Here is a 20,909-nt window from a genome sequence, read left to right on the forward strand (position 1 = left end):
TTGGCAGGCAGCCACAGAGGTGAGGTAGGGACAAGCTTATTAAGCTGACAGTCCATTGAGGTGCTTGGCCAGGTGACCTGATTATTCCAACATGGTTTCTCCAAAAGTTTCCATGGGGCCAGGTGACCTGATTGTCCCAACCTGGCTTCTAAAAACCCCTTTGAGGGTTCAGTAATGGTTAATGGAGATAATCTGTGTTCAGGCAGCTATTACCATGGTCCCTTAAGCTGGCATCCTGTAGAATATCTCTGGGAACAGAGTCAGATCCTCCTTTTATAGTTCACAACTGTCCTTCAGGCTATCATCTACAGGTCAGCGGGAAGATGGGTTGAGGTCATCTCTCATTGTTTGAGTATTCAATCAATTTGCATAGTTTCTCCTTCAATGTTCACAGGTCAGCAAGCTGCATGGACTAATACAATGAGTAATCAACATATTAGCAAAGATCGATTGTTCAGTGTCCATGTGTTCCAATATTAGCAGCATAATATGTTACAACAAATATCAATTCAAGAGTGAACGTTCAGTCTCATATGAACAATGGCCTATGTCTCTTGGACTACTGGAAAATGCATCTAGATAATTAAGAATAAATGCTGTGTCATCATACCGAGCATATCCGAGCACCCAGATACTTAAGTGATATCCGGGTATCATATTCTCTAATCCCTAGTGGCGCCACAAATCAAGTTTTATGCTTTCAAAGTTCTACATTTTTTAAACTGCTGAGGTATAAAAAAATAGATAAGTTTGCTATTTTTGTAATCATACTGGACAGAAGAATTACATTATGTCTCCATGTCATTTTTACCTCACACTGAATGGTGTAAAAAGGAAACCGAAAAACAATGGTGGATTACATTATTTTTTTTTTACAATTTCACTCAAGTTGGAGATTTTTCCCCATGTTTGAGTATATAATACGGTGAAGTAAATCATTAGACTTAAAAGAAAAACTCATCCTTCAAAAAAAGCCCTGATATACCACCTATCATGATAAAAAATTGAGGTTATGGTTCTCAAAGAAATGAACACACAAAAAAGAAAAATTGTCCGCCTTAGGAAGGGGTAAACATTTCTAATGTTTTCAATAGTAAGCTGAGTATATCAAATTCAACAATACATTTTGTCAAAATGAACAGAAAAAAAATCATAATATGTACAAACTACATTGAAATTTCTTCATATAGCAATACTTTCTTCCCTGCCAGCTGCCCTGATTTTTAAGATTTATAGGAAAGATATTTGAACCAATATGTTCTCTCTCTCTGTCTTCATAAAACATTTGTAGACTTCTTTTGTCCCCGAGATGCAGAAGTTAGTGCATTTCCAAATCAAATCCCACCAGTAATTTATATAGACTGCACTGAAAATGAAATGGTTACCTTGATGTAGGAATGAAATAAAACTATTATAAATGGGGCTTCAGCCATTTCTTTCATGTTTCTCCGGGATATAAGCATCTCTGCTATCTTGATAGATACTCGTTGTCACAAGAAAACTCCGCTCTTCAATTTTCATGTGTATTTTAATAGCCACCATAGGGATTTCCGTTCATCTCAATTTGGCAATGACTTCATTTATTCAGGTTGCATGTTTTATCATTTTTGTAGCATTTGTAATTTTGGCTTTGATTTATGATATCATTGTTATAGCTTTACTCTAAAAACTACCAGAACAATTTAACAGTTCACGTTTTTAAATAATTGACAAGATTTCTTGCATTAAAATTGATTGAGAGATTTAGATGTAGAATAGATGAATATAGACCAACAGTATTACCATTGTTTGTGTAGATTAATTATAAAAAAAAGATATAGGTATATAAGAAAAGAAATGCCAAATTTGATAGAGTGTTTACTTCATTCCATTTCTCAGCATAATTATCATTGGACAGTTATTTCTGGAAAAGTGATTCATACTGTTTCCGCAAAACACAAGCGTTTCTAGCTTGCAGAATGCTAGCGCTTTTCCAAGAGATTTGAAGCATCGCTTGGAAAAGTGATTGACAGTTGGTCACACTTGTCAAGCATAGTGCTTGACAAGTGTGACCAACTTTTTACTATTGATGCTGACTATGCAGCATCAATAGTAAAAGATAGAGTAAAAGATAGAATGTTAAAAATAATTTAAAAAATAAAAAATCGGGATATACTTACCCTCTGTCGGCCCCTGGCCCTGGCGAGACCGCTATGTCATCAGAGGTAATTCACGCAATGCATCCCTGGGAACGGAAGTTGCCGCCAGTACCAATGAGGACTGGAAGCACTCCGGGGGCCGACAAAGGGTAAGTATATCCCGATTTTTTATTTTAATTCTAATTTTTACAGGAATATGGTACCCAGGGCATGGAGGAGAGTCTCCTCTCCTTCAGACCCTGGGTACTATCCGCACATGAAGCACTTACTTTGCTCATGGTAGTCATAGCCACATGTATAAAGTGAGCGAGTCAATGCAATCCTATGGCGGCGGAAATGCCACGATTCCGCAGAATTAATGGACATTCTGTGGATTTTACCGCTATGCAATTCCACAGTGGAAGAATCTGCAGCATGGGCACAGCATTTGCAGAATCCCATGGGATTGCATGAGAATGCGCTTTTTAGGCATTTTTTAAGCTTTTCCGCAGCAGCAGAAACGCTTAAAAAAGCAATGTGGGCACACAGCTTTAGAAAAGCTATTCTCCTGAGCTTCTGCAAAAACATAGAAAAGTATCTAGTATAAGAAATTCCAGCACTCAAAAGAAATATGTGCAGAAGAATTTTATTTGTACAACAGATTCTCCCAAAATTATATGACGTTTCAGTCTACAACTCAGACCTTCATCAGACTGGGAACAAAAGACAGAAAAACACAAAAAAACACAAAAAAAAAACAATTAAAAACATAAAAACCACTGTGTTTCAGAATCAATATAACAAGGGCTCATGGAAGATGATACTCATCAAAAATGTATAAATATATGACAAAAAAATGAGAAACACCAGTTAACACAAGGTTCACACTTCATATATGACAGAAGTATCTAAAAATGTTGATAATATAACAAAGTTACTTATAACATGTTTAGTTGCGTACAGGAAAAAAAATAAAATAAATTTTGGAGAAATTACAGGATCAAAGGAAATATACGAGAATAACTAGTACCTAGAGGTATGGAGATATATGTGAGCATGGAAAGTCCATGGAAGGCAGCCACGATAAGTAGCAATATTCTCTGTAGGAATGAGTAAGAGTATTAATAAAAAAAACTTTAAGGAAATAAGGAAAAAAATAAGAAAAAAAATAAAAATAAAAATGACAACTAAAATGCAACGAAAAAATGAAACGAAAAAAAAGAAATGAAAAAACGAAAATGAAATGGACGAGAAAATGGATGAAAAAAATAAAATGAAAATCAAAATGCAAAAAACAAAAAATATATGAAAAAATATAAAAAGAGAAAAAAAGAAAAAAGAGAATAAAAAGCGAAAAAAATAAGAGTGAAAAAAGGGGGGAAAGAAGCGAGAATTTAAAAAAAAAAATATAAAAAACTGACCAATAGCAATTTAAAAATATAATGGTAGAATGCATAGTAACAGGCAAAACGATGGAGGACAATACAGAACAGAAATAGACTGGTATGTAAGCTTACCCTTTTTGGAGGGGAGGAGAGAGATATCAAGGTCTGGGACAAAGGGAGAGAGTCCCTATAGAAAACAAGATCATACCATGAGGAAAAAAACTCATCAAAAAAGCTCACATGTAAAAATGAGTGGATAGGAAAAAACAGAGAAGTAGGAGTTTTCTTATAGAAAAGTATCTAGATGTACAGTATGTGATTGCTCAACAGGTGGGTGGGTTCTCTTGATTTCCTGTTTTAACACATAAGAAGTTTTAAATATATCAGCAGTATTTCACCCCCCCACACTATTTATATGTCCATCTACATCTTTTAAAATAATTTTTTTTAATACCTTTTCAATGTGAATCTGTCTCTGTTTCTGAGAAATCTAGTTTTGACTTGATATGCAAATGAAGCTGAAGAGCTATTGTAGATCTCAAGCCTCTGTCACTCCAGTTCTTTTCCCCACCCAGCGCCACCTTCTACTGCTTGACGCAGCACATGATCTAACTTACTTGAGTCTGCAGGACTGACAGTTCTAATGCAAAGTGAAATTCCCATATAGGGAATTGGTAAAAAAAAGTTTTAAAAAATTGTAAAAATATTTTTTAAAAACATCACAAAATGAAAATTTAAAATATATTATACCCACAAACAAATATTTTTATGAATAAAGGCAAAAAAAGTACACATATTTGGTATCGCCGGGTCTGAAACGGCGCAGTGTATAAAACAGTCCCACTAGTTAAGCCTTTCAGTGAACACAGTAAAAAAAATTAAAAAGTATCAAAAAAAAATGCTTCTTCATCATATCGCTGAACAAAAAGTGAAATAACACGCAATCAAAAAGACAAATGTATATAAAAATGGTATCTCAGAAAACTTCATCTTGTCCCACAAAGAACAAGACACAATACAGCTCAATCAGCTGAAAAATGGAAAAAGTTATAGCTCTCAGAAAAATGCGATGCAGAATTTTTTTTCTATAAAATTGTTTTTATTGCATAAAAGCTGCAAACTACAATTTTTTTTTTATTTATCAATTTTATCACATGCAGAATGGTGTTAGCAAAAACCCAACAAAATATTTCCTGAATTGCTTGTGTTTGTTCATTCTGCCTCACAAAAATTAGAATAGAAAGCTATAAAAAAAGTCATGTGCCTGAAAATGGTACCAATAAAAAAATCAACTCATCCCTCAAAAAACAAGCTGTTACATCACTCTGCCAGTAGAAATGTGAAAAAATTATATTTCTCAAAATATGACAAAAAGCACATCTTTTAGTGTGTGACAACAGCCAAACATAAAACAACAATATAAGGCTGGAGTCACACTAGAGAGGAATATACTGTAGACGAGTGCTATGCAAGAAAAAAATCGGACCGCTGTTAATCTATGGGGCAGCTCCCATCATCGTATTTTTTCTCGGCCACATTATATGTGTGAGTGAAATCGCAGCACGCTGCGATTTTCACTATATATCAGCCAAGACTCACCAATGCAAGTCTATGGGTGCGAGAAAAACACGCATACCACATGGACCATCAGTGTGACTTGCGAGAAATACGTACCGGTGTCCTTTGAAAAGCCAGCAATTCAGTGCGGTGTTCACTAAAATCACACTGACAGCTTACAATAGCATAGATAGAAAATAAATATATATATAGTATAGGTATATATATATACTGTATATATAATACATATATGTCAGTGACACACATATATATATCTTCATATTTCATAGAGAGATAGATAGCAGAATAGCCGATAATTCATTTGTCGGTTTCTGTAAAATAATTGCAGAACCCGACCGGATAGGAGACATGGTTTACATACAGTAAACCATTGCAGAACAGTTAGATTTATACAGCTCTGGCAAAAATTAAAAGACCACTGCACAGTTTTATAAAAATCATCTTCTCTACATGTCTGACAGCAGCCATTCCATTCCAGTGTCAGTTGAATTCCAACCAGAGTACACCTCATTCTACTTAATGTGCTTCTGATTAGGTGATCGCCTGAACCAAATCTTATTTGACAAAGGAAAGTTTAAAAAACCCTGCTGTGGTGTTCACAATCCTCTTGCAATAGGACAAGCTTGATAGCAAAACAAGTGCTAGTAATATCCCAAAAGTAATAGGAATGAAAAAATAACTTTTAGCCATGCCAAAGGAGTTAAAAAGAAAAGTCTTGAGTGAGGAAAAGAAGGGCTCAATTCTGGCTTTACTAGCAGAGGTATACAGTGAGCGTCATGTTGCCTCCATCCTTAAAATTTCTAAAACAGCAGTCCATTACAGCAAGGTCAAGCAGCAGACATTGGGGATAACAAAGCTACAGACAGGCAGAGGGTGAAAACAACTCTCCACTTACCGGGATGATCATCATCTTATTCGAATGTCACTCAGCAGCCGCAGGTCGACATCAAGTGACCTACAAAAGGATTGGCAAATGGCAGCTGGGGTGAAGTGTACGGCAAGAACAATTCATAACACGCTCCTAGAGGCACGGCTCCATTCATGTAAAGCTAGAAAAAAGCCTTTCATCAATGAGAGGCAATGGAGAACCAGGCTGAAGTTTGCTAAAGACCATAAGGATTGGACCATAGAGGACTGGAGTAACGTAATCTTCTCCAATGTGTCTAATTTTCAGCTTTGCCCAACACCTGGTAAGCTAATGGTTAGACGGAGACCTGGAGAGCCGTACAAGTCACAGTGTCTTGCACCCACTGTGAAATTTGGTGGAGGACTGGTGATGAACTGGGGATGCTTCAGCAAGGCTGGAATTGGGCAGGATAATCTTTGCAAAGGACGTATGAATCAAGTCGCATACAAGGTTATCCTGGCAAAACAGTTGATTCTTTCTGCTCAGGCAATGTTCCCAAACTCTGAGGACTGGTTTTTCCAGCAAGACAATGCGCCATGCCACACAGCTAGGTCAATGTGTGGATGAAATACCACCACACCAAATTCCTGTGATGTCCCGCCCAATCTCCAGACCTAAACCCCATTGAAAACCTCTGGAATGTAATCAAGAGGAAGATGAATAGTCACAAGCCATCAAATAAGGAAGAACTGCTTACATTTTTGTACCAGGAGTGGCATAAGGTCACCCAAAAGCAGAGTGAAAACTGGTGAAAAGCATGCCAAGACGCATGAAAGCTGTGATTAAAAATCATGGATATTTCACAAAATATTGATTTCTGAACTCTTCCTGAGTTAAAACATAAGTATTGTTGTTTCTAAATGATTATGAACTTGTTTTTTTAGCATTATTTGAGGTCTGCAAGCACTGCATTTTTTTGTTAACTTGACCATTTCTCTTTCTGAAAATACAAAATTTAGTGCTTGGAAATTCGAAGACATTTTGGCATTAGCTTGTAGAATAAAAGAGCAATTTACATTTTACTCAAAAATATACCTATAAAGAGAAAAATCAGACAAATTGAAAATTTTGCAGTGGTCTCTTAATTTTTGCAGAGCTGTATATGTCAGTTTAGCAGAGGCGATCGGACAACTGCAGCTTCAAGTCTGCCATAGAGACTATTGAAGCAAGTAAAAATTAAAAAAAAAAGTTTTTAAAAAATAAAAAAATATAAAATGTCAAATCTCCTCACTTTCGCCCCATTCAAAATAAACAATAAAAAAAAATCAAATATACACATATTTGGCATCACAGCATTCAGAATCGCTAGATCTATCAATATATAAAAATAATTAATCCAATCGGTAAAAGGTGAGCGATAAAAAAAATCAAAATGCCAAAATTACGTTTTTTTGGTCGCTGCAACATTGCAATAAAATGCAATAATGGGCGATCAAAAGAATATATGTGCACAAAAATGGTATCAATAAAAATGTCAGATCGGCCCCCAAATATATAAGGCACCACACGGCCCCAGATCCCAAAAAAAGGAGATGCTACGGGTCTTGGAAAATGTCAACTTTTTTTTCTTACAAACTTTGGAATTTTTTTCGCCACTTAGATAAAAAAGAACCTAGACATCTTTGGTGTCTATGAACTTATAATGACCTGGAGAATCATAATGGCAGGTGAGGTTTAGCTTTTAGTGAACCTAGAAAAAAAGCCAAACAATAAACAAGTGTGGGATTGCACTTTTTTTTGCAATTTCACCGTACTTGGAATTTTTTCCCATTTTCTGTTATACAACTTGGTAAAACCAATGGTGTTGTTCAAAAGTACAACTCGTCCTGCAAAAAACAAGCCCTCAGATTGCCATTTTGACCTAAAAATAAAAAAGTTATGCCTCTGGGAAGAAGCGGAGTAAGAAATGAAAATGCAAAACCAAAAACACCCCTGGTCATTAAGGGGTTAAGGGACCTATGTATTGGAAAAAAAACCTTAACAATTAACCATTTTTAAAAAGCACAGCCTTCAAAGTATGCATAACGTCTGTCAGGAGATTTATTAATCCTTCATGTGCGCCACAGAAATTAATACAAAGTCAATTTAAATAATAAAAAATTGCATTTTTTACACTAAATTATTTCTTTACACACAATTTTTTCATTTTCAGAAAAGGTAACGGAAGAAAATAGACCTCTAAATTTGTTACTCACTTTCTTCTGAACATGATACCCAACATGAAGTCAGCTGCACCTAACTAGTACTATAGTATTTTAAAGTTACGTACATTACATTTTTTTTTGGCAAGGGGGATAAATTTGAAAAAAGAAAAATAAATAAAAAGTTAAGGTTTTACATCTGCATTAGCTGTTGGATTTAACAACCGGACACATCACAAAAATACTGCTAGCTGTTGCCACAAACTACTTACAGTGTGTGTAATTGACTAGCAATGCTGCAATCTGACGATCGTACATCCCACAAATATACTGTGGGCTCTTGCTGGATTTTAAAGCTGTTTTCCTACCTCATGGCATCTTTGTTGTTATGTGTTCCTTTTTGGCCAGGAGTAATTAATCTGCAATAACCTAACATTTGAATAGAAATTGCTAGAATAAACTGAAGCATTTAAAGGAGAAATCCCATCTCCAAGATCCTATCCCAATATGTAGTAGGAGTAGTAATAATATTAGCAAATACCTTCAATTCTAAATGTAGTATAGTTCTTCTGATTGGTTGTGTCTCTTTACTCATGTGCAGGGCATTGCAGAACCTTAGGCATCAATGGTTATGACCACTAGTAACTAGCTAACTAACTGTCACTATATCATTGGTCATAACCATGGACACCTAAGGTCTTGTGTAGTGACCCAGTCCAGAGTGTGTCTGTCCCTTTAAGTAATACTGAATTGTGAGTAGCTTCTGTACACTACTGCTCACTCTCTAACTGGCTCTCTACATTATTTGTGAGCTGTAATTCTCCATTTCTAGTCACCTTCATTTTAGATGCAATGCATTTCTCGTTTGCTCTGTTCTGTCGCCATCTAATGTTAAAAGTGTGCAATGACTGAATTATTGTTTTGTAAGGATCTGAGATGTGAATTTGGTCTCCTATTGGCCAGCTCCTAGTCACATGGTCAATAGGAGGAGCTGTTTTTCCAGGCAAGTCTAGAATGTTCTCTAGTCTGAGGGATGCCTTCAGGGAGAGCAGAACACACGTGGAGGAGGTTTTTACCTCAAGATCTCCTGCAGGCGTAAAAGCCTGAATTCCCTCTAACCTGTACAGACATCATTCTATTTCTGACAGGATTCACCACATCTAAAGTATTGCTGACTGGATTCACCACAGTTTCTACATTCACCTATAAGTACTTGTGCATGTGCTGTGACACACTGTGGAGATAACCCCAAGTACATCTGTAACCTTTAATTGCTGCGTCTACCTTCATCTGTAAACTACCAAAAGACACTGTCCAGTGCTCTTAAAGCTCCAGACCCCAATCACATCTCAGCATCTAAATGTGAGCTGTAATTGCCGTGGACTATCCATGAGAGACTGTTCCCTATTTTTTCCAAGTTATAATTCCCGCTCCTGCTGAAGTAAAAGCAACTGTTATCCCTGAGACCGGTGTGTGTCATAATTCCTTCAGCTGCGGACACCCTGTGGGGGTGGATAGCAGGGAACGTTCAGCCTGGTCATTACACTTGTAATGCCTTCACATGAGGAAAATGACATAGCAAATCATAAAAACTGCACTGCGTTTCTAATTGGCGGTATTTGCTAATATTATTATTATTATTACACATACTATATATTGGGATAGGATCTTGGAGATGGGGATACCCCTTTAAAATTGCAGGTCTGTTTTGCCACAGCTATTTAAGTTGTCATATTGGAGATCACACATGCCACACCAACAGTATAGGCAGGTTGGAGTTGTATTAGCATTTTTGGCTGTCATGTGTGGCTAAAAGATGCTCTGGGAAAAATCTGCTTATTCGAGTGGGCTTAACAGTACCTAAAAGTTCTGACCGTGGTGGTGGCTAGACATACACTCTCTGGCCACTTTATTAGGTACACCATGCTAGTAAGGGGTTGGACCCCCTTTTGCCTTCAGAACTGCCTCAATTCTTCGTGGCAGAGATTCAACAAGGTGCTGGAAGCATTCCTCAGAGATTTTGGACCATATTGACATGATGGCATCACACAGTTGGCGCAGATTTGTCGGCTGCACATCCCTGATGCGAATCTCCCATTCCACCACATCCCAAAGATGCTCTATTGGATTGAGATCTGGTGACTGAGGAGGCCATTTGAGTACAGTAAACTCATTGTCATGTTCAAGAAACCAATCTGAGATGATTCGAGCTTTATGACATGGCGCATTATCCTGCTGAAAGTAGCCATCAGATGTTGGGTACATTGTGGTCATAAAGGGATGGACATGGTCAGCAACAATACTCAGGTAGGCTGTGGCGTTGCAACGATGCTCAATTGGTACCAAGGGGCCCAAAGAGTGCCCAGAAAAAATTCCCCACACCATGACACCACCACCACCAGCCTGAACCGTTGATACAAGGCAGGATGGATCCATGCTTTCATGTTGTTTACGCCAAATTCTGACCCTACCATCCGAATGTCGCAGCAGAAATCGAGACTCATCAGACCAGGCAACGTTTTTCCAATCTTCTACTGTCCAATTTCGATGAGCTTGTGCAAATTGTAGCCTCAGTTTCCTGTTCTTAGCTGAGAGGAGTGGTACCCAGTGTGGTCTTCTGCTGCTGTAGCCCATCTGCCTCAAAGTTCGACGCACTGTGCGTTCAGAGATGCTCTTCTGCCTACCTTGGTTGTAACGGGTGGCAATTTGAGTCACTGTTGCCTTTCTATCAGCTCGAACCAGTCTGCCCATTCTCCTCTGACCTCTGGCATCAACATGGCATTTCCGGCCACAGAACTGCCGCTCACTGGATTTTTTTTCTTTTTCGGACCATTCTCTGTAAACCCTAGAGATGGTTGTGCGTGAAAATCCCAGTAGATCAGCAGTTTCTGAAATTCTCAGACCAGCCCTTCTGGCACCAACAATCATGCCACGTTCAAAGGCACTCAAATCACCTTTCTTCCCCATACTGATGCTCGGTTTGAACTGCAGGAGATTGTCTTGACCATGTCTACATGCCTAAATGCACTGAGTTGCCGCCATGTGATTGGCTGATTAGAAATTAAGTCTTAACACACAGTTGGACAGGTGTACCTAATAAAGTGGCCAGTGAGTGTATGTGCAGACATCTTGTGTGTGTGATTTCTTTTGCATGTTGCTGCCAGATGCCAGATGATTCTTTGGCAATATGCATTTTCTGCAAGAGGAATATATACCAGCAACTTCCCAGCTTGCATAGACCTAAAACTAAGACTTTCCATCAATGTATGGAGTAACATCATCTGCTCATTTTAGAAAATCAAGAGAACCAGCAATCAGATTAAATTTAGTTATCTTCATCCTCTTCTCATCAAGCTTGTTTTTCTGTCATCCAAGTAGCACCCTCTTGTAGTAATTGACCATCAACATCATTGTCATCCACCATTGCGGTTTGTCGTTCTTTGAATATGCGTCATCTTCCTTCTTCATTGTGTGGGGAGGTTGGTCTGACGGACGGATCTGCCTAAGAAGAGGGGCAGAGGAGCAGCGCAGTGTAGGCTGAGATATAGAGCCAGGGGCGACATTTGGTCGTTTGACCATTAGAGGGCAGTGGGGAGCGTAGGAGAGAGTGGTTATGTAACTGCCATGGGTCAAGGTCACTGCCATTGGTTAAAGGTTACTGTCAGGTGATAGTGGGCGGAGCTACTGGGACTGGAGAGTATAAGAGGTCAGGGAAGATTCTGGAAGTTCCAGTCAGCCAAGGGAGCTCACTAGAGAGAGGAGAGATAGTTGTAGGTAGAAAGATGGAAAAGGCCTACAGAGAGCTACCGACAGTGGAGACGGTCACAGGGGGTGACCCTAAAGGACAGTGGCTGCGGACAGAGACAGACCATGAGCATCAGGTGGATGACATACTCTAAAGGGTGAAATGCTGTGGTGAAAGTGCTTAGGGCAGCCACAGGGGGGGAAGAGCCATAGAGGACGCCACAAATGATAATATAAGGAAGAGAAGGTACCCGGGTCTGTGTGTAAAAGTGAATTGTGGACAAATCCTGTGATGAAGTATGGTGGTCGTCCAAAAAATGGCCAATAAAATCTGAACTGTTGGACACAATCCTTGTCTCAGTCTCATGTCTGCCGGCGCCACAAAGTGGGTCACCCCCCAGTCCTGTTGGATCAGCACCACCTAATCGCCTCCCTCAGCCCGACCCTACAATTGCACTGGCAAATATCTACATATTGTGAAAACAGACCATTTGCTGGTTTGCTAGCTAAACTCACACCTGGTCAAATTGTTAGTGGTGCCATTGTTGCCGTACCACCTTGCCAAATCAGCGGCCTTTCGAGAAATAATAGCGTGTACTCAGTATCGCTGAAAGATACCTAGCTGTCACTATTTCTTGCAGAAAAGAGTTTCTACTTTGTGTTCAATGAGTGGGAATCACATCTGTTTCCACCACTACCAGGCTGTGGTTATCTCTGGATTGAAAAAAAAAATATATTTTACTTACCACTAATAACTTAACAATCTCTTCTTCCTCTTCCTATCTAAATTGAAACAACTCGATCCCCAACAGCCACAGAGTACAGCATTTATTCCACACGCTGACCTCAATCTTTTTGCCATTGTGAAGTAAAAAAAAGAAAACATATATAAATCTAGCTAACGCTAATATCTGAAATAAAAAAATCTAGTAATTTTATACTGTATATTTTTTATTATTTTATTTTTATTTAGGAAAAACAAAGGCAAAAACAAAAATAATTTCACGAACCTCAGGTAATAACTTGAAATTTTCAGATAATTACAATGCAAAAAAATTGATTAAGCAAATGTGTTATACTGATCAGATAAGGTAGCACATTTAGGGAATGATCAGAGGGCTGATCGGAAGATCACAGGGCACTGGTAAGTGTATGAATTTCAAATACATTTTTCACTTTAAGTTTCTGACAGCTCAGCACTTGAACTTAGTGTTTCCCTCTAATACTGTCACGAGCAGGTCAAGTCCTCCTGGGTGATCTAGAGTTAGAAAATCACTACGTATTGTGAATCGCAGATCTTCCATTTAGCATAATTGTGTTTCATATTAAATTGATTTAATTTTCTTGGTGCTGAAGAGGATTATCGACACTTTCTATGCTGGTTAGAAACTTGCAGCTCCATCTCACAGCTGTTCCTGACCTGGTTATTTCTTCTCCCTATAAAATCTGGTCAGACCTTCTTTACCTTGCCAGTGAAAATTTTGCTTCCTAGCTCTTTGGAGAAGCTGTACTACTGGAGACTGTTGCATGCTGTTCTTGGGTGTATGCTTTCCTCATTGTCCTATTCCCATTTGGTTGGTACATTCTTATCCTTCCCCCTATACCTCTTTACCTTTGGTGAGTGTTTGTATGTTTGTTGCTTTCTGTTATCCCTGTCTGTCTTATGTGTTAATACACTAGCATTTTCTTCCCAGGCCTTGTGGGAGAGGACTGGGACAGCTTAGGAAATAACAGGAGAACAGTAAAGCTGGTGGACCAAACCTCCTCACCTTTAGAAGTAATTTTGGGGGCAGGGATAGTTAGGGGCCCAGTCCTACTGACTGTTCAGGGCCCCTTTCTCAGATCACGTACAGTCACTGCGTGACAAACACTGATGGTAAGACAATGATCATTAATTCCATCATTCTGTCTTCCTCATGCTATCAGCAGCACATCTCCTGTTTACATTGGACACTGTGCTGCCGATAACGATATTATTAATATAGGAAATAATACATGGCTTAAATAAACCTTCACTCTGCTCTACCAATGAGAACTTTTATTTCCTTATGAGAAAAGACCATGAAGACGGACAATTATTTAGTTGTAATTTAATTAGCATAAAACACAGTACAAAGTTAAAAAAATATTTTTCCTATTTGCAGTTCAAAAACAATACACCTTTCTGACTAATATATTCCTTTAAAAGGATCCTGTCACCTCTAAAAACGGTATTTTACTGCAAAATTTGCGTCATTTTGTACAGGTTGTAGGCTTACAACTGCACTCACTGTGTATTGAGGGGTGACTGTAACAGCTCTCTGCATCATCCTAATGACTGAATTGCTGCAGGGAGAAAAAAACTTAATTTTCTCCCTTTAGCTGTGCTTTCAGTAACACAGCAAAGCATGGTTAAAATGCTAAAATGCTGCTTACCTGCAGACTAACACTATATCTGCAGTCAAAGAATATTTCGGGATGTGTCATGTTTCCTTTAAGAAAATGGAAGTACTAGACTAGTAGACATAATGGAAAAATGCAATCGCAAAAGTAAATGCTGAGCTTCAGGGTATTCTGTTCACCTTGACCTAGTCTCCTACCACTTTACACCAAACAGAACAATAGCAGCCAGAATTTATTACATTATGAATTAAAAACATTTCATTGTTTCGCTCAGGATTGTATTTTGTAACAGGAGCTGCTGAAAGAACCAACAATGTGCATTCTGAAGATATGTATGTGTTTTCCAAGATATTCACAATATAGTAATGAACAATTTACATACTAGAGGATTGAACAAGGGAGCAGTAATGTCCCTTTTTTCATATACAAGAAATGTATTGTAAAAATTACAAATAAACTAAATGGCAATTATTATCCAATGTTTCGCTGTCACTGAATGGGAAAATGCTGAAAGCCTTAACCATGTCCAGTGATAATAAAATATTAAAATGGAACAAAAAGCACCAAGTCTGGATGCATAATATTACTGAAATACACAAAACTGATACATACATAAGAAATGCAGAATGAAATTGTAATATGAATGCAATAAATAAAAAAATGTAACTTATATACCGTGGAAGAAGATAAAGTTTTGTACCTTGTGAAGTTTGGGTAAAGTATTCTCTATATATTTGAGGTGCATAATATGTTACAGAGAATTCTAATTACATTAATCAGTGCACATCTTGGTAATAATATGGATTTAACTTAATGTAATCTTAATTAAAATAGTGTAGTGGCCATTGGATTGGAAAGCCATAAGAATGCTAAAACATCATTACACACATCAACAATGCAAAACTATTCATCTAGTATCTAGCACTAGTCATCATCTAGTACTAGTACACTGGTATCAACTAGTATCAACATCATAATCATGAGTCTTTTTTGTCACATGGTTGGTCCATATTTTTTTCTTCTTGCTGCAGCAGTTGCCCATGTGGGTAGGAGACTACAGTTTTCATCTTTCATTGCTGGCATCTACGGTGTTCCTGGCTGCTCTCTACACCCTCTATTTTTCTCCTCTATGAAGATAAAGCCTTCATACACTTGTGAGTTTCATATTGTGCTCCCTCAATGGTGAGAATCTCGCATAGGTTCCTAGTCATGGCACTCGTGATGGCACTGCATCCTCAACAGTTTGATCACATAGAGTTTTATAAGACTTTTTGGAGTGGATCTTCTATAAAATCTTCCAAAACAACTGCTTCAAAAAGTCTTAGAAATTTCTCCTTGTGGGAAATATACTATGCTGTTTTAGATGAGTACCATATTTTTTGGACTATAAGACGCACTTTTTTCCCCCAAAATAGTGAGGAAAATGGGGGGTGCGTTTTATAGTGCGAATGCAGGCTTACTGGGGGTTTGCGGCAGTGGTGTGGTGTGGAGGCGGCAGAGGTGCGGCGATGCTGAGGTGTGGTGGGCGGTACGGCATGCACCTGAGCAGGGTCCCTTCCTCAGGTGAGGTGAAGGCACGACCCAATGTCCACGGAGAGCAGAGCCGAGTCAATCACGGGTTTCTCGGTGGCTGCGGCCATCTCCCTTAGGCCGCGCATGCGCAGGTTGAGTTCTCTGCTTCCCGGAGCTTTAGGAAAAGGGCCGCGGGAAGCCGCGCATGCGCAGATTGAGATTGCAGCGACCATTTTTGTGAAGCCAAGTTCGCAGATTGAGATCTCTGCTTCACTCGGTTTCAGGAAAATGGCCGCTGCGATCTCCATCTGCTCACGCGCTGCTTCCCGCAGCCATTTTCCTGAAGCCCCCGGAAGCAGAGAACTCAATCTGAGCACGCGCGGCCTAAGGAAGATGGCCACTGCCACCGAGAAACCCGTGATTAACCCGACTCTGCTGCTCGACTTGGACACTGGACCGTGGTGTCACCTCACCTGAGGAAGGGACCCTGCTCAGGTGCATGTCGTACCGCCCACCGCGCCTCAGCATCATCGCACCTCTGCTGCCGCCACACCATTTCTGCACCCCCCCATGGTCACCAGGCCACGGCGTCACCCACCTTAGCAGGAAGGGACCCTGCTTAGGTGCACTCCCCACACCCCACATCGAACATCAGCACCGAACCTGACCTATCCTGAGGAAGGGACCATGCTTCCTGTGACCCTGCTGTACCACTGCCAGCCCTCAGGTAAGATACCTTAAATTCGGACAATTAGACGGACCCCCATCTTATAAAAATCTTTTTTTCTACTGTTTTCACCCCAAAATTTGGGGGGTGTCTTGTGGTCCGGTGCGTCTTATAGTCTGAAAATTACGGTAGGTTTTTTAGTCATATGCTTGCAAAACTGCTTTTTTTCTTGCTTTTTATTCCTATTTTGAAAAACTTCTTATGAACAAAGAAAGTTTGTATCACTTCTTTGAAGAGAAATTTGAAGGAAACTTCTCCATACTGCATAGTTCAGTAAAGTGGCTGCAGAAAATGTTTAGGGGAAAAAACTTTTCTCAAACTCTTCAATATTGCCACAGGAAAAGAAAACCTCCTCAAAAATCCTGTATGAACATAATGTTAGGGTATCAAAGCTTTTTGATATAGATTGTTCAGGCAGAATAATCCACATCTAAAAACACATCTAAAAATGTGTAGTTTTTACATAGTTACAAAGCTACAGAGGTTGAAATAAGACATTAATTTATCACACCTGAGCTGGTGTCACATCCAGACAATTCAGTACTGCAGTATAATGTCATCCTTAGCTTTGTTGCTTATGGGGGGACTTCAAAGTAGCCGATCTACTTTCATAAATTTTAAGAAATTTGCTGGTCCCAGCAAATTCAAACCATTTGTATATCAATTTGCATTAATCACTAAATAAAGAAGGTCCACTTCAATTTTACACAGATCAGAAGAATGCATCAGTCACAGAAGGCTCCCTTGACTTCAGGCAAGACAGAAGGAGGTTTTTTCATAATGCCTTGCAGCTATCATATTACATAGTATGGTGCAATTAGGAGGCACTATTATAGCATGTATATCAGGGAATTCAGCAGCCAATTTAGGGTAATTAAGGATAGTGAGAGGAAGTTCAAGTTCACAGTTTAGCAAAAGCTCTAAAACATTGGACAAATACTCCAGACAGTAATGTGCTATACAACTGAAGAAGATAAGTTTAGTAGTGTCACGGTCACGTATGTCTGGACGCAGCGAGTACCGCAAGGCAAACCCATGTGACACACGTGACCATTGATACACCGCCTCCAGTGGGGTGAATTTAAATAATAAACACGTGCAGCTGAATACACCGCCTCCAACTGGCGAATTTAGACATTACACGTATATAAAAGTCTGGAAACCCGCCTCCAGTAAGGCGAATTTAAACAATAAGGGAAACCTGTGAAACATTAACAATGGTGGGCCCTGCAATAGGGAATAGGGAAGTGGAGACCTCCTGAGCTCCCCTGAGCCAGTGTCCCTGCACTCCTAATGTTCCCTATGCCGATTCCACACCGGGCGTGCAACAAGAACCTAAAAACCCTAGCTCGCCCTGACCTAAACCCTCACTAGGGAATTGGTCGGTGCGGAAACTAATCCCACCACTGCACTAAAACACACATGAGGAAAGATGACAAAACAGGGGAAACACCACTTAGCTTTGCTCTGTTGCGTACGCTCCTAGAAACAGAGCCCACCACCTGCGTGCATCTTCTCCTCCACCCGGATCCATCACCATAACTGGATCCTTCACCATAGTGCAGCCTTGGAGCAGAGTCCACCACCAATTGCAGAAGTCCAGTAACAGAGTCCCAAAGATGAGTTCAGCTCCTGCCCAAAAAGTCAAGCATGCTTGAGTCCAGCTCTGAGCAACCAAGTCCCGCATGCTGAGTGCAACTCTCTCCATAGTCGCCACGCCACCAAGCCATGCAAGCACTTCCTGCCGACACCATAAACTGTGACTCCACCACGCCATGCCAGCCCTTCTTGCAGACCACATAGCTGCCACTCGTCCCCTCTGGCTGGGCTGTGCAGGACTCATGTTCAGCTCCTTCCTCACCCCAGGCTTACTTGCCAAATGAACACACAGTATCACCAACAGTGAATGCACACACCTGACTCTCTTTTATAGAGCCTAACACCTGATTTGTAATTAAGTGCACATTAAACCAAAGAAACTAAAGTGCACTACCACTCACCACCACCGGGGCAACTTAGAATGAACAACACCACGTGTAATAATTCTAATGGCCACCAGGGGCAATCACACCACCTTGGCACCAAGCCAAAGGAAAAAAAACTCACTTTGTGCATTTAAACTGTCAGATCCAGCCTGGATCATGACAAGTAGTCTATTAATAATACAGAGATTCCATTGAGAAAGGTGCAGATAGATAAGAAGTGCCAGAAGCAATATCTGATTCAGTGTGATTGATCAGTGATATGGAGTGGCTGATATGGGTCCTGCTGCAGTTGAATTTCAATAACACATTTTTCTTAACTGCTTATGCACTAGAAAGCATAATCAAGGCAGCACAATATTTTTACAGAAAATATAATAATTCCTAAATCAGTCTCAGTCATTTAACTGTGAAAGTCTGCCGCAAGAGGTATGCAAGAATGTTTTTGCACATCTGTTTTCATTTCATATTTTACATTCATGCACTTTTCACCAATGCAACACCCTGTTGCAGGTGCTGACTTGGATATGTACCTACCTGCCATTTATTATTACATGATTTTTGGCAAGACAGTTGAATTTTGTTAACGAGAAAAAAATGTAGGCATGTAACTGTACTTGTCTACTTTTGCATGCAAGTTTTCCTAGTCCAATTTGACTACCATGCATCACACACCTGCATGGTGACCTGCTGCCACATTTTACGGTCTGTATACCAACCTACCTAGCATTTCTTGTTACAGTGTTTTTGACAACAGTTGAATGATGGGATTTAAAAGATTTAAAACTGGGAATTGAAACTTGAGGAAGGTAATTTGCATATTTCTGATGCATTCTTGGAAGAGTGAAGAGTTGCTGCAAGTCTGAAGATGGCTGGGTGTAGCTGGATCGAGCTGCTTGAAGGAAATCGTCAAACCATGCACCATCAGATTTTTTACAGCAGTTTAACAACAATTCATTTTGTTCAACATTTTTTTTAACCATATGGTGTGCTGCTATGTGTGCTTTATGTTTGCAAACTTTCTGGAGGAAAAGACAAACATTAAGAGCCAGGAATGCAAGTTTGCAACTGTGTTAGAAGGAAAAGGTGCAAAGTCTTCAGATGAGAACAGATACACTGAAGTTCAAAGAAAATGAGGACTTCCTTGCCATAGCAGAAGAATCTCTTCAGAATGTTGCAAGAGAAGAACTTTTCAGCCTTCCTGCAAAAGCTAAGGAGAAATGACTATTCAGAATGTTAGAAGAGAAGCACCCTTCAATGTACTTGCAGAAGAAGAGAAATTAAAGCATGTGACTAGAGATGAGCAGATCCATGGAAGTTCAGGGGGTTCAGCTGAACTTGAGAAAAAAGTTTGGTTTGGGTACCAGATTCTGACATCAACTTGACCCCATACCCAAACTCCTTATAAGTCAATGAGGACTCAGACTTTGGTGCTGTGAAGTGGCTGTGAAATGATCATAGTAAGTGCTAGAGGACTGCAAAAGGAAGAAAAACTGGAGTAAGGGCAGGACAATTGCCGTGCAAACAAATGTGGAAAGGAAAATTATTTAAAATAACATAATAATAATGAAAAAAAAAATCAGTGCCGTACATAAGTATTTTACTGTACTTGTTAATAAATACATGAAAGAATATAATAAACGACATGGGGTCACCCCATATTTTTAATAACCAGCCAAGGGAAAATCAACAGCTGTGAGCTGGCCTCCTTATTCTTGGAAGGAACCAATATCCATGGACCTTCCCAACCTATTAATATAAGCCCTCAGCTGTCACGATCCATTTTTGGATTCGTGACAGCTCTGGTTCTACTATGTTTTAAATGTAGCTTTTTTCCTTTTAGGACCAGCAGGGATTAATGTCAGTTTCCCTCGCTGGCAATCTGTTGCAACTGCAGAGTTGTTAGGTCAGCTGATGTGGGTGGTGACTACTCCGACCATCCTTTAAATGGTCACCTGATGCATCAGCTGACTGTCAGTGATAGAGCAATCTACAGTGACCAAGCCTGGAGTAAGGAGCTTGCTGGCTGCTGTGGTGAATCAGCTGGTTTTGTGAGTTTGTGATCCTGATGCCTTTATTCTGCTGTGCGGTGCTCTGCAGCAGAGGAAGTTAAAGCTAAGATGTGTTATTACCCCGTCAGTCTCATATTTGTCATTGTCCCCTGTGCTTTACTATCTGCAGTGGTGAGGCTAGCACCCTTGCCAGCCAGTGCACTAGCCAGGGCAGTGTGAGGTGACAGCGAAGGACGAGGTTCCTGACAGCGGTAGGGGAAGGACCCAATTAGAGTGTTAGGGGAGTGCAGGGTCAGGCACAGATTTGAGCAGGAGGTGACCATTTCTCGTTTCACCATCAGTAGGGCCTTCCTCACCCATTCACCATCCCATTGTGTGTCGGGCCATCCGCCGACTGACCCCCCCGTTGGGTTGATATATCT

Source organism: Dendrobates tinctorius, unplaced genomic scaffold (genome assembly GCF_039654945.1).
Source record: "Dendrobates tinctorius isolate UK_male_01 unplaced genomic scaffold, ASM3965494v1 ptg000043l, whole genome shotgun sequence".
NCBI lineage: Eukaryota > Metazoa > Chordata > Amphibia > Anura > Dendrobatidae > Dendrobates > Dendrobates tinctorius.